At 40.9% G+C, this 15,023-nt stretch overlaps 1 long non-coding RNA gene across 1 annotated transcript; it reads right to left on the reverse strand.

Annotated features, from left to right (window-relative positions):
- Nucleotides 1-264: 264 nt before the first annotated feature.
- On the reverse strand, nucleotides 265-14,620 carry LOC140198618 (uncharacterized). The gene is made up of 3 exons (XR_011886223.1): nucleotides 14,529-14,620; nucleotides 11,784-11,992; nucleotides 265-2,191 (listed from the first exon to the last, which is right to left on the reverse strand). It is a non-coding gene; the product is annotated as an uncharacterized lncRNA (long non-coding RNA).
- Nucleotides 14,621-15,023: the final 403 nt, after the last annotated feature.

The following is a 15,023-nucleotide window of genomic DNA, read 5'->3' on the forward strand; positions in this document are numbered from 1 at the left end:
AAGTGGACAGTTTCATAGAATATCTATTAATCCCTCTAATAAATGCCAGAAAATAAGAAACATAATTCTCAAATGCCAAGTACTGTACGTCTGCCAAATATTCAATGTCGTTGAATTATTTGTCATGCAAATGAAACTTCCTGTAAATGATGAACAAATCTTATAATATGTTTCTTATTAATTTTTAATTGAATTTTTTCATGAACAAGGCAGCTTGAAAGTGAGAGATTAGACCAGGACGGACTTTCACAAAAAAAATGAAGAATTTCTAGCAAAAGAAATAGAGAGTTTGGGGCTAAATGTGATTTGAATAATAACACTTCCCCTGAGAGCAGTCATTGCAGTAACAAGTAATTTCTTAATCCTTGTTGGAACAAAATATAGAACATTTTTTTAAAAAATGTAGCATTATCAGAAGTCTGCTAGACTAAACTAAAATTTAAACAAAAATAAAAGTAGATGGAAACACTCAGCAGGTCATGCAGCATCTGAGGAAAGAGAAGGAGGCTTAACATTTCAGAAATAACAAAGGGCATCCGACCTGGAAAAATAACTCTTCAAATGCCACCTGATTTAACAAGTATTTTGAGCACTTTATTCTCTTTTTATTTCTAATTTCCATCATCAGTATTTTTATTTTGATTGTCATTACAGATTAAACCTCAACTTTGGCAAGCTCCAGACTGCCAGTGGAGACACCACAAGCTTCAAATTTAAATGTAAAATGTTATCTACTTAATTACATAGAACACAGAACATTTGACATAGAACAGTACAGCACAGGAACAGACCCTTTGGCCCACAATGTTGTGCCAAACCAACAGTAAATACAAGAAACATAATAGAATCACTGAAAGATCACATCCAAATGGACCCGACAAGCCAACTTTAGTGTTGAAGAAGTGATTCTAAAGGTGCTGCATGTTTGAAATGGCTAAGAGTTGGTAGTGAGTGCCCATGATATGCAGATGTAATTGCCGAGAAGTTCAATTTCACTCTTAGTGCATATAGCATTTACACCTAATCAGATCCCTACAAAAAAATGTGATATTAGCTAAAAATATTTGAAGAACATCATTAAGATGGCTAACACTCAGTATTTTGTATTGATGTCAACAGGGAGAACACAGAGCAGAAACAAACTGATCTTATTTGAGCTCGGAGCTATTGTCAATGGTTTATTCTCGGGGCAATCATATGTAATGTTTCTGTTATCAGAGAGAATACAGACAAGCTTTAAGGGGTTACAAACTGGCTAGGTGAGTGGGTAAGGACAGAGATGATAGATTGTAATTGGTAAGTGTGAGGTTATCCACTTTGGTAGAAAAATGCATTTTTTAAGGGATGAGAGACAGAAAGGTATCAGTGTTCAGAAGACCTGATATCTGTTGATATAGTGACAGTTTGCAACTAAGGAAGCGAGAGGTCCATTGCACTTTTTTGCCAGGGGATTTAAATACAAGAGTAAGGGAAACATGTACACTTATACAGGGCCCCAGTGGGTCTGTGCTTGAAACACTGTGCACACGTTTGGCTTTGTTACCTAAGGAAGGGAACATTTGCAATAAAGGCAGTGCAGAATACTACCTGAGGTGGCGGGATGTTTAGATTAGATCATGAGGACACACAGTCCTCTTTTATTGTCATTTAGTAATGCATGCATTAAGAAATGATACAATGTTCCTCCGGTATGATATCACAGAAACACGAGACAAACCAAGACTAAAAAAATCTGTCAGAAAACACGTAATTATAACATATAGTTACAACAGTGCAAAGCAATACCATAATTTGATAAAGAACAGACCATGGGCACGGTAAAAAAAAGTCTCAAAGTCTCTCGAAAGTCCCATCATCTCACGCAGACAGTAGAAGGGAGAAACTCTCCCTGCCATGACCCTCCAGCGCCGCAAACTTGCCGATGCAGCACCCTGGAAACACCCGACCACAGCCGACACTTGAGTCTGTCCGAAAACTTCGAGCCTCCGACCAGCCCTCCAACTCTGAGCACCGAGCACCATCTCTGCCGAGCGCTTCAACACCGGCCCCGGCAACAGGCAATAGGCAAAGCGGAGGATTTGGGGCCTTCCCCTCTGGAGATTCTCGATCGCACAGTAGCAGTGGCAGTGAAGCGGCGCCGCCATCTTCTCCTCCCCTCAGTATGAGATGAAGCAGATGAGACCCAGACCTTCTTGAGTTAAGAAGAATGAGAGATGATGTGAATCAAACAGAAACAATCTTTACAGGGCTTCAGAAAACTATACAGTATGTTCCTATGGAGAATTTGCAAACTCCACACAATACCTGAAGTAAGGATTGAACTCGAGCATCTGGCACTGTGAGGCAGCAGCTCTACAGTTGATACTCTCATCCATATCATTGATGCAGATTGGAAACAGCTGTGGTACATGCATTAAACCCTATGGATTTTACTTTTAGAATTCCAATCCAAAAGTGAGGTGTTTATTTCCATTCTCTTTTTTGTCCACAACCATTCTTCAGTCCACGCTAGTAAATTTCTCTAAATGTCATGAACTGTAATAATTCTATTTTCCTTAATAATTTCTCAGAGGGCACATCCTAGTATATCACATTGACTAGTTATCCCTTATCTATTCTACTAGTTACATCCTCAAAAGAGCTCCAAGCAAATGGTCAAACATTATTGCTTTCATAAATCTGCAGCCAGTTCTGCCCAATGGTATTGTTATTTTTCTCAATGCACTATTGCCATTTCACAGATAATAGATTCCAGCCCAGCTCTACACGGCAGCCACTGAATTCACTGAGAAACTCCCAAACACCAGCGTCGCATCTGGGGCAGAACGTTTTGACTTAAGTTCATGAATTACCACTCTCACAGTGGAAAAAAAACATGGCTGACAGCTTATGTACAAAAGTTTGAGCACACTTCTTAAATAGCTCCTCAGAGATCCCTGTGTAGGTTTGTGTCACGTTCCTTCAGCTCAACAATGAACACTTCTATTTATTTGGTTCTCAGAAGCAGCATACCACTTTGCATACTTGGAAAAATCTACTTGGTTACTGGGGACTAAGTTCACTAATTCATAGGATGTGTTTCCTCTGTGCACTTGGAAGCGATATTTTGGTTTGACTGTGGTCTGCAGTTCTAAGTAGTCTACCTTGATTGAGCTCCTATGTGCCTCTACAATTCCATTAGAGTATGAGGGGAGCTACGCAGTTAACTTCAAACAACTTTTTTGACAAGGAGCAAATGAAATTTAATAAAGAATATATATTTTAGTCCAAAATTTAGTCCAAGCTGTGCTGAATTGTATTCAAACATAATCTAATTCCTCTCATTGTAAGGTAGTGATCACCAACCTTTTTAAGCCCAAGATCCCCTACCTCGACCTCAGTGAAAGGCAAGATCTACCTACTAAATTGTTTAGAGAAAAAACAGCTCAGATTGTACTTCCAATTTGAAGCCTTTTATTTGGGCGAATTGTATTTGAATTACACAAAATACTTCTATCAAACTTTCAAATTAATTCAAACAAGAAAACACTCTAACTAGCATATCAAACAGGTCATAACTGTCTTTCTTTAAGAATATCACAATACTTCGCACCTTTAGTTCTAAGTTTCATTATTTAATTTTATTTCAACACGAAAAATAAATGGATAAAAATTGACTGTTGCACTCAGCGTGATGACTGTCATAACTGTCTTTCTTTAAGAATATTACAATACTTCGCACCTTTAGTTCTAAGTTTCATTACTTAATTTTATTTCAACACAAAAAATAAATGAATAAAAATTGACTGTTGCACTCAGTGTGATGACTGGGGCTGAATACTTTCTGCTAGTTCCCTGAAATTTGGCTCATAACTACAGACAGCCAGTCTGAGACAGTCTGTGAGGTGTAGGGTTGCCAACTGTCCCATATTTCCCCCACTAAGGTAGAGCGTTCCTATGAAACCTTTTGTGCCAAAATACTTTATGCTGAAGCAGTAATTACCGTTAATTTATATGGAAAAAAATTTTGAGCGTTCCCAGACCAAAAAAAATAACCTACCAAATCATACCAAGTAACGCATAAAACCTAAAATAAGACTAACATATAGTAAAAGCAGGAATGATATGATAAATACACAGCCTGTGTAAAGTAGAAATAATGAAGATTAAGCCAAAACCAATTCATGGGGTAAAAGAAAATCGGCACGTACACACATGCGCACACGAGTGCCCGCGCAAAGCTTCATGGTCATGGTAGTCTTTCTCGGGGTAAACACAAATGTCCCGGGATTTGACTGCTACTTTTTTCCCTTATTTGGGTGTGAGAAAGTTGGCAACCCTAGTGAGGTGTCTATCAGTAAGCCCCTGTACTTAGATTTAATAATTTTCATCTGTGAAAATGCAATTTCACAAAGATAAGTTGACCCGAAGTAGGCACTGACTTCCAGTGGTATAAAACCAACGCGCATTACTCGGCCCCATCAGTAGTAATTGCCACCAGTTTATGAATGGGGATGTCATTTTCATGGACATATTTTTTTAAACTCATTGTAAATATCCTCACCTCTCGTTCTTTCCTTTAATTGCAAAAGAATGAGGAAGTCCTCCTTCATTGTAAAATCCTGGAAAGCCATTCTGACAAATACAACATGTTGAGCTGTTTGCATTACATCCAGGGATTCATCGAACTGTAGTGAAAAATATTCACATCCTCTGACGGTGGCTCTACCCTCCTTGTCACTGTTGCAGGGCCAAGCGGTATATTATGTATTACGGTTGTGATGCCATTTTTGTTTTTAAAGTCATTAAAAACAGTCTCTGCAGTAATGACCTTTGCTTCCTTGAATAAATCACCATCTGTAAAAGGCTTCTTGTGTTTAGCCAAAAGGTGACTTACATGAAATGATGCTTCAATTGCAGCCTTATTTTGAGCAGCATGTTTTGCGGAAAACAATTGCTGGGCCTTCAACCCTGATTTCAGCTCAACTTTCCAGGCACAAATTGCACTGTTTGGTGGGTAGGTGTCTTTAAATTCCTGGTGGTTGGCGTTGCGGTGCCGCTCCAGATTCCCTCTTTTAGTCAGTGCTTGTGTTTGGTGACACAACATACATACACACTTGTCTTTCACCAAGGTAAATAGAAATTCCTCTTCCCATTCTGGATGGAATTTGTATGTTTTCGCCTTCTTTCATGGAGCCTCCGCTATGCTATCAGGATATCAGGAACGATTGCCAATTACGTCGCCTCCGATCTGAGCCGACATTTACATGCCGGGTGGCACCTAATTTATCAGCTTGTTTATTTTGGCTTTTTTTCTTAAAGATGTGCTGTGTACATCTCGACTACCGCTGCACCCCTGCATGCTTCGCGGCCCGGTGGTTGGGGACCACTGCCGTATATTGATGTTTGTGACAGTCTGTACTCTCATCTAATCTGATTGGTCACTTTGATGCAGCACAGGCTACGCTGAAAAGGCGGTGCATGGCGGGGGAACTACACACATGTGCACTGGGCAGAAAGAATGGAACTAAACTCCCGCAACCCGGAAACAACCTCTCTTTACAAACAGCTTTTCAGCGAAAATATTGCTATATTACCATTATCCTAATTAGTTTTACTTACTTTTATAATGCTCACATTACAACAGTATTTTTGTATTTATTTTTGATCTTTCTTCGGAATCTACTGGGAAAGTCTCAAAGATCGACCGGTCGATCGCGACCAACGGGTTGGCAACCCCTATTGTAAGGTATGTGCACTTTATAGATTCTTAACCTGTCATGAAGTTCATCACCAAGTGAAAAGGCACATGTTAGTCCTGATGAAGGGTCTCGGCCTGAAACGTCGACTGTACCTCTTCCTAGAGATGCTGCCTGGCCTGCTGCGTTCACCAGCAACTTTGATGTATGTTGCTGAGAAGTGAGGAGCTGCTGCAAAATGGGTTTTGCTTTTTCAAGGGCCCTTGCTGGTCTGGCACTTCTGAACTCCACAGCATGCTACATTTTCACAGTTTTAATGTATGCCCCAGCTATGCATTCTTCAGTTGTTGATGTTCCTTTGTTCAGTTGTTGATGTACTTTTCTGCTTCTTGTGGCAACCTTGCAATTCCTTTAGCATTCTTCCCTTTTCCACACGAGGCTGAGTTGCTGGCTCGATGCTCAACCCAACATGGATGGAAAGCATGCCAGGAGTGCGCCGGATTCGAAGCCGGGACCGCTCAGCTCAAAGTAGCGGATGCCACGACACCACCGGCCAGCTGGTGCATTCTTCAGTGAATGTTCTCTATTCTCCTTAGCCTGTGTGAATATTTCTGCAATGTGCTTCCACACTGCAGCAGAAGAAGTAGTAAAGACTGCATCTGGCCCTTGGCCAGTGGCCTTGGGCATCTCTGGTTCTAGAAGGGAAGGGCAGAAATATCAAAGTGCATGATTACGGCATGATCACGACAGAAGAGACTGAAGTCCATCAGCTGTTCATTGCAAGCGGGCCGGTAGTATTACTGCGTTTAAAGTCTGTCACGAGCCTTATGGCCCATCAGGCCAGTGCTTATGCCGATTTCCGTGGCATGAAGCGACTGAGAGTATGAGACTCCCCCCCACCCCGAGATAGGACGCCACCCCAGCATTTTTGCCGGTACTCATTCTCAGCTGGGCAGACTGGAGCATTGTGTGGTTAAGTGCCTTGCTCAAGGACACACACGCTGCCTCAGCCGAGGCTCGAACCCATGACCTTCAGATTGCTAGTCCAACGCCCTAACCACTTGGCCAAACATACTGCGTAGCGGTACTTAAATTCGATATGCCAAACGGAGGTGCAGTAATCCTTTCAAAAGGAATGCACTCCGGTCTGCAAGACAATGCTAATATATCCAGCAACTGCGTGGAAGTAGCCAAATGTTACTAAAATCAAATCACAATTACCTTTATAGTAAATTACAATGTGGCCTCTGCCCCTTTCTGTTCTTTCAATTGTAGTTACAAGGACTGGGCAGGATTTGGAACCACTTTAGAAAAATGCAAATGCATGTGTTTAGTCTGTCACTGAAGTTCAGATAAGGGAACTGAGAATTGAAAATCCTGTATAAACTCCTGCTGGAAGCCTTTCTTATGCTCCTGGCTCATCTATTAAATTGACCTGATCATTTTCCAATAATGCTTGCAATCTAGAGAAAGCCCAACCAGGCTGCCTGTGTCTGGAAACAAATGATTTATGCACAAGCTTTAAGTTGACAATTTAGCACCAGCAGACTACTTGTGGATATCATGAACGTATAAAAATCACTGAAAATATAGAGAACTGCAGCAATGGCCAGAGGAAACAAACAGGATTCAACTCTGTAAATGAGTCACGGTCCCTGAATTAGCTTGGAAAGGAGTTGGAAGCATGGTGCTCCCCTTACTAATTAACATGCATTCAGTTATGTTAGGGGAGGGCAGATCCTGCAGTGCAACACCACTGAAACCAAATATATGTTGCACGCTGGTGTGGTATTAAATGTATTGGGTAGTGGCCATCCAATTTCTGAATGGACATTGAACCCATTAACATTACCTTGCTACTTTTTTTTTAAGCAACACACATAAAATGCTGAAGGAACTCAGCAGGGCAGGCAACATCTGTGGAAAAGAGAACAGTCGATATTTCGAGCTGAGACCCTTCGGCAGGACACTCCGACACTCAGGACACCCAGACTGGCCTGCTGAGTTCCTCCAGCATTTAGTGTGTGCTGCTTGGATTCCTGCAGATTTTCTCTTGTTTATACTTTTTTAATATTTCTGTTTTTGTGCTACTATTTAATTTAACTATTATGTATACTTACTGTAATTTACAGCTTTTTTTCTTATATTGTCATGTATTGCATGGAACTGCTGCTGCAAATTTAACAAATTTCACAACATGTGATGGTGATAATTAACCTGATTCTGATTCTGACTAATGTGCAGAGGTCGAGACTGGGGTGAGCTCGAATCCACCAAAGCAAATGGGGGACTTAAATTAATGCAATAACACTAATCCTTGTCACCATCATTATATGCTGTGTCAAGTGACATGGGTAATCATAGTCTTTTGACTACAATTGTTCCTAGCAAAGTTTTCTCCAGACGTGGTTTGCCATTGTCTTCTTCTGGGCAGTGTCTTTACAGGATGGGTGACCCCAGCCATTGTCAATACTCTTCAGAGATTGCCTGCCTGACATTATTGGTTGCATAACCAGGACTTGTGATCTGTATCAGCTGCTCATATGACCATCCACCACCTGCTCCCATGAGGTAAGGGGAAGGTGGCTAGCTGGAAGGTGATAGGTAAAGCCAGGTGGGTGGGAAAGGTCAAGGGCTGGAGAAGAAGGAATCTGATAGGAGAGGAGAGTGGAACATAGGAGAAAGGGAAGGAAGAGGGAAATAAAAACTGTGGCTTTGTCAATGACATCTGCATTCTGTGATTGAATACTCATGAGAACTATTTGTTACCTGCCTGCATGCTTTTAGTGCTTGGCAGAATGTATCTCATTAGCGTCATTGATAGTTTTAAGAGGCCATGACACACCCACAAATAAGCAACATGGAGCCCAATGTCCAGACAGGGCTGGATTTTATTACAGGTGTACAAGATTATGAGGGAAATCGAAATGGTGGGAAGTAAGGGTGCTTTTCCGCATTCAGGGGTGTCTAAAGCAAGAAGGCTTTGACATAAGGAGAGAGGTAGGAGGATCAGAGAGACCTGAGGTAGCATTTTATCACATAGAGAATGGTTGCAATTGGAAATGTGCCACCTGACGAGGTGGTGGAGGCAGGTTCTCTCACAACAGGTAAGAAACATCTGGATATGCACTTGCACAGCCAAGGCACAGGAAGATCTGGACCAAATCCATGTAAATGGGATTAGTATGATTGCATAGATAAAATCATTATGGGTCCACTTCTGTACTGTATGAATCTATAATCCTTTGATTCAGAGATGGAAAGAGGGAGAGGTGGGGGAGGGGGAGACCATGAAGTGTTCAAATAACAAAGGTAAAAATCTTAAAATCTTGAAGGTGACTGTAGGTCGGCAGATGGATGGGCTCAAAGTAAATTTATTATCAAAGTTCATATATGTCACCATATACAACCTTGAATTTCATTTCTTGCAGAAATTTACAGGAAAACAAAGAAATACAATAAAATTTATGAAAAATTCATAAACAAAGACTTAGAATTTAGAATTTATTTAAAATTTATTTATTTAAATCTTACACGTACAGATATGTGAATTGAAAAGTCCAATACCATAAGACAAAGGGGCAGAAGTCGGCCATTCGGCCCATCGAGTCTGCTCTGCCATTTTAACATGAGCTGATCTATTCTCCCATTTAGTCCCACTCTCCTGCCTTCTCACCATAACCTTTGATGCCCTGGCTACTCAGATACCTATCAATCTCTGCCTTAAATACACCCAATGACTTGGCCTCCACTGCCGCCCGTGGCAACAAGTTCCATAGATTCACCACCCTCTGGCTAAAAAAAATTCTTCGCATTTCTGTTCTGAATGGGCGCCCTTCAATCCTTAAGTCATGCCCTCTCGTACTAGACTCCCCCATCATAGGAAACAACTTTGCCACATCCACTCTGTCCATGCCTTTCAACATTCGCAATGTTTCTATAAGGTCTCCCCTCATTCTTCTAAACTCTAAGGAATACAGTCCAAGAGCGGACAAACTTTCCTCATATGTTAACCCTCTCATTCCCGGAATCATTCTAGTGAATCTTCTCTGTACCCTCTCCAATGTCAGCACATCCTTTCTTAAATATGGAGACCAAAACCGCGCACTGTACTCCAAGTGAGGTCTCATCAGCACCTTTTTGAGCCTCAACATCACATCCCTGCTCCTATACTCTATTCCTCTAGAAATGAATGCCAACATTGCATTCACCTTCTTCACCACCGACTCAACCTGGAGGTTAACCTTAAGGGTATCCTGTACGAGGACTCCCAAGTCCCGTTACATCTCAGAACTTTGAATTCTCTGTCCATTTAAATAATAGTCTGCCCATTTATTTCTTCTGCCAAAGTGCGTAACCATACACTTTCCAACATTGTATTTCACTTGTCGCTTCTTTGCCCATTCTTCCAATCTATCCAAGTCTCTCTGCAGACTCTCTGTTTCCTCAGCACTACCGACCCCTCCACCTATCTTCGTATCGTCAGCAAACTTAGCCACAAAGCCATCTATTCCATAATCCAAATCGTTGATGTACAATGTAAAAAGAAATGGCCCCAGCACGGACCCCTGTGGAATACCACTGGTAACCGGCAGCTAACCAGAATAGGATCCCTTTATTCCCACTCTCTGTTTCCTGCCAATCAGCCAATGCTCTATCCACGTATGTAACTTTCCTGTAATTCCATGGGCTCTTATCTTGTTAAGCAGCCTCATGTGTGGCACCTTGTCAAAGGCCTTCTGAAAATCCAAATATACAACATCCACTGCATCTCCCTTGTCTAGCCTACTTGTAATTTCCTCAAAAAATTGTAATAGATTTGTCAGGCAGGATTTTCCTTTAAGGAAACCATGCTGAGTTCTGCCTATCTTGTCGTATGCCTCCAGGTACTCTGTAACCTCATCCTTGACAATCGACTCCAACAACTTCCTAACCACCGATGTCAAGCTAGCAGGTCTATAATTTCCTTTTTGCTTGCTTGCCCCCTTGTTAAATAACAGAGTGACATTTGCAATCTTCCAGTCATCCAGAACCATGCCAGAATCTATTGACTTTTGAAAGATCATCGCTAATGCCTCCACAATCTCCACAGCTACTTCCTTCAGAACACAAGGGTGCATTCCATCTGGTCCAGGAGATTTATCTACCTTTAGACTATTCAGCTTCCTGAGTACTTTCTCTTTCGTAATTGTGACTGCACACACTTCTCTTCCCTGCCACCCTTGAATGTCTGGTATACTGCTGATGTCTTCCTCAGTGAAGACTGATGCAAAATACTCGTTCAGTTCCTCCGCCATCTCCTAATCTCCCATTACAATTTCTCCAGCATCATTTTCTGTCAGTCCTATATCTACTCTCACCTGTCTTTTACTCTTTATATACTTGAAAAAGCTTTTAGTATCCTCTTTGATATTATTTGCTTGCTTCCTTTCATAGTTAATCTTTTCCTTCTTAATGAACCTCTTACTTACCTTTTGTAAGGTTTTAAAAACTTCCCAATCCTCTGCCTTCCCACTAATTTTTGCTTCCTTGTATGCCCTCTCCTTTGCTTTAACTTTGGCTTTGACTTCTCTTGTCAACCACGGTTGCATCCTTTTCCCATTCGAAAATTTCTTCTTTTTTGGAATATACCTGTCTTGCACCTTCCTCACTTCTCACATAAACTTCAGCTACTGCTGCTCTGCTGCCCTTCCCACCAATGTCCCTTTCCAGTCAACTTTGGCCAGTTCCTCTTTCATGCCACTGTAATTTCCTTTACTCCACTGAAATACCGACACATCAGATTTCGGCTTCTCTTTTTCAAATTTCACAGTGAACTCAACCATGTTATGATCACTGCCTCCTAAGGGTTCCTTCACCTCAATCCCTCTAATCACGTCCGGTTCATTACACAATACCCAATCCAGTACCGCCGATCCCCTAGTGGGCTCAACTATCAACTCAAGCTCAACTGTGAGCTCAACTAGCGGGCTCAAGTGTAATGGCTTCTAGAAAGAAGCTGACCTGTTGCTGGCTTTAATGCTGCAGTACTGATTGCCAGACAAACAACCAATATGCAAAAGAAGACAAATAGTGCAAATAAAATAAATAAATAACACTGAATACCTGAGTTGTAGAGTCGCTGAAAGTGAGTCCATACATTGTTGAATCAGTTCAGATCTGAGGTGAGTGAAGCTATCCATGCTGCTTCGGGAGCCTGGTGGTTGGAGGGTAATAGCTGTTCCTGAACCTTCTGGCATGGGACCCAAGTCCTCTGTACCTCCATCTCAGATCCCCTATCAAGGACTGGCTCATGGACCTCCGACTTCTTCCACCTGTAGTCAATTGTGGAAGAATTTAAGACTCCTTGGATATGTAGGGGATATGAATGCTCTTAGAATTTAGCTAAAAAGTCCTTGCAAGTCTTTGAATCTAGTCCTTGCTAAAGTCTAAATAAGAATGCTATGGCACCATATTTACGTCATGCTATTGTTTATTGAAAATCTAGTCCTAAGTTCAAAGTCACGCTGTTTGCCGAAATCTGGTCCTAAGTTCACAGTCAAGCAATGTTATTGTTAAGTGCTTTTAGTCACGTACACTGTGCCTATATAATGAAGCGGGTCTGTAAGATAAACAGAGCTCCTAAGCACCACTCTTAGGTGGAAGGAGGCTCTCCATAATATCATATAATAAAGTCCTCTAGTCTGAAACAACTCTCTGAGTCGGCCTGATCTATTCTGTCTGCTGCTCCTGAGATTTTTTTCCACAACATCAATAATCATCTCTTTGGTTTTGCTGACCTTAAGTGAGAGGTGGTTGTTGTAGCACCATTCAACTTTTCAGTCTGGTGAGTATAGGGGTCTTCCTGGCATGATAGGACCTGACTTGCAGAAGATTTACACAATTAATTCTTTGACAAATAATATTTTTGAAATGCTTTTTATTTCCATGGATCATGTGGTGTAGGATATCGCTTCTAAATACTGCAGTTCTGGGTGAGGGAATTCAATTCTATGAGCTGTTCCTGTGGGTTGATTTCCAGGTAAGGGCCGTGGCTATGGTTACAAAGGATTTTACTACTTTTGTTTAACAACCAAAGCTTGGGTTGAGGTTGGGGGTTTGAGCTTAGGGTTCTTCTGAAGTTGTGCCTCTCTCCTAGCCCTCACTACTTCTGATCAAACAGTGCTCAAAGCTGCCAGAATGAAAAACATTTTGCTTTCCCTGCAGCTGTCATTTTTCACCTTGATCATCAAAAGCACTCAAACAAAACAAAAGACAAAATAATGGGTGGAGAATAAGGAAGGAACAACAATGAATTTATAAATTACTTTTTAGAATCTGAAAAGCTGCTGACAAAATTTTTAGGAGTGAATTTGCTGCTATAATGTAAAAAAAAACATGTTTGCAGACAGCAAGCTCTAATGTGATAATAATTAAAATGCTTGTTGATCTTAGTTGAGTGTTAAACTTTGGCCTAATCACCCATGTTTCTTTCCAAAGTAATCCCAAGGGATGTTTTATGTCTCAGTATCCAGGCCATGCTCTCTTCTCACTACTACCATTAGACAGGAGGTACAGGAGCCTTAGACTCCACACTACCAGATTCAGGAATGGTTATTACCCGGCAACCATTAGGCCCCTGAAGCAGCATGGATAACTGCACTCCTCTACTCGGAACTGATTCCACAACCTATGGACTCACTTGCAAGGGCTGCACTACTCATGTTCTCAGCATTATTATAGTTTTATTTGCACAAGTTGTCTTCTTTTGTATGGGCATGTGGCCGAGTGGTTAAGGCATTGGACTAGCGACCTGAAGGTCGTGAGTTCGAGCCCCAGCTGAGGCAATGTGTTGTGTCCTTGAGCAAGGCACTTAATCACACATTGCTCTGCGATGACACTGGTGCCAAGCTGTATGGGTCCTAATGCCCTTCCCTTGGACAACATTGGTGTCGTGGAGAGGGGAGACTTGCAGCATGGGCAACTGCTGGTCTTCCATACAACCTTGCCCAGGCCTGTGCCCTGGAGAGTGAAGACTTTCCAGGCGCAGATCCATGGTCTTGCAAGACTAACGGATATCTTCTTTTGCACATTGGTTGTTTATCAGTCTTTACGTGTAGTTTTCTATTTCTATTTCTCTCTTTTCTGTATTTTCCTGTAAATGCCTGCAAAGAAAATGAACCTTAAGGTGGTATATGCACTTTTATAATAAATTTCTTTTGACTTGTCGTATTGAAATGGTGCTTAGCTTAGCATCACTTTTGACAGTCATGATCTCTGAAAGTGCATCATTCCTACAGTAACTTAGAAATGATAAACTTAAATCATAACAAAGTGGATTTTAGAATATATTCTTCAATTATTTTCCTCAGGATAAACTTTCTGAATAATATTCACTCATTTACGGATTTCTGAATCTTATAGAGTAATGTAGAAATCTTTTGTGAGGTATTAAATTCCCTTGTGAATTTTGGTAAATCCAGCAATGCACATCTTGGAAGATATTGCTATTTTAATAAGAGAGTGCTTCAAATATGATTGAGTCCATGCAGTCAGTCTGCAACATGATGAAGAAAGCTGTCTTCCCCCAAGCACTTAAAATCAGCAAGTCACTGCGATATTGTACTGAGACCAAAGCTGCCACAAGGGGGCAATTTGGCCTCTGACAATCTGCTTTCAGAAGCCTTGTCGAACAGAAATGTTATTTGTTGATACAGAAGTAGGTGGAGGGATCTATTAAAAACATTACATACTCAATCAGTTTGAGTCTCCATACAAGGCAATAATTTCACTAATGCTTGTGCACCAACTAGATTAAAACAAATCAGTCGCTCAAAAAACACAGAAGAAGGGAATGAAAAAAAAGCCTACCAGCTCGATGATTGAAAGCTGAGGAAAAGCATACTGGCAGTGAGCTGGTTTCCCGTGGATTAGCTAACTTTGCTTTGATTCATGCTCTTTCAGCAGGCTGTAACGAGAAGTTAGAGAAGCCCCTAGAGGGATTATTATGGCAGTGTTCTCTATTATTCATGCTAAGCTAGATGATCCAACATAGTTCTTACAAAAACCATTTCAGAGAAACAGCAAAGGCACAGTTCACAATACATTGGTGGCAGCAATAATTTTTTTTTGCTCTAAGCATAATATAGAAGTTAAAAGCTGATGTGACATGTAGATGGACTAACACAGGTGTTATTGGAAAACTAAGCAGAAATTGTGCCTGATATAAAAATTAGCTGAAAATGTTTTTGATAGAACTATCTTAATCAGACGTATGTAAATTTAGATCACAGTGCATTAGAGAATTTGATAATCTTTCGTAACACATATAATTCTGTTATTTTAAATGATAAAATTTCAAAACAT

Source organism: Mobula birostris, chromosome 6 (assembly GCF_030028105.1).
Source record: "Mobula birostris isolate sMobBir1 chromosome 6, sMobBir1.hap1, whole genome shotgun sequence".
Lineage (NCBI taxonomy): Eukaryota > Metazoa > Chordata > Chondrichthyes > Myliobatiformes > Myliobatidae > Mobula > Mobula birostris.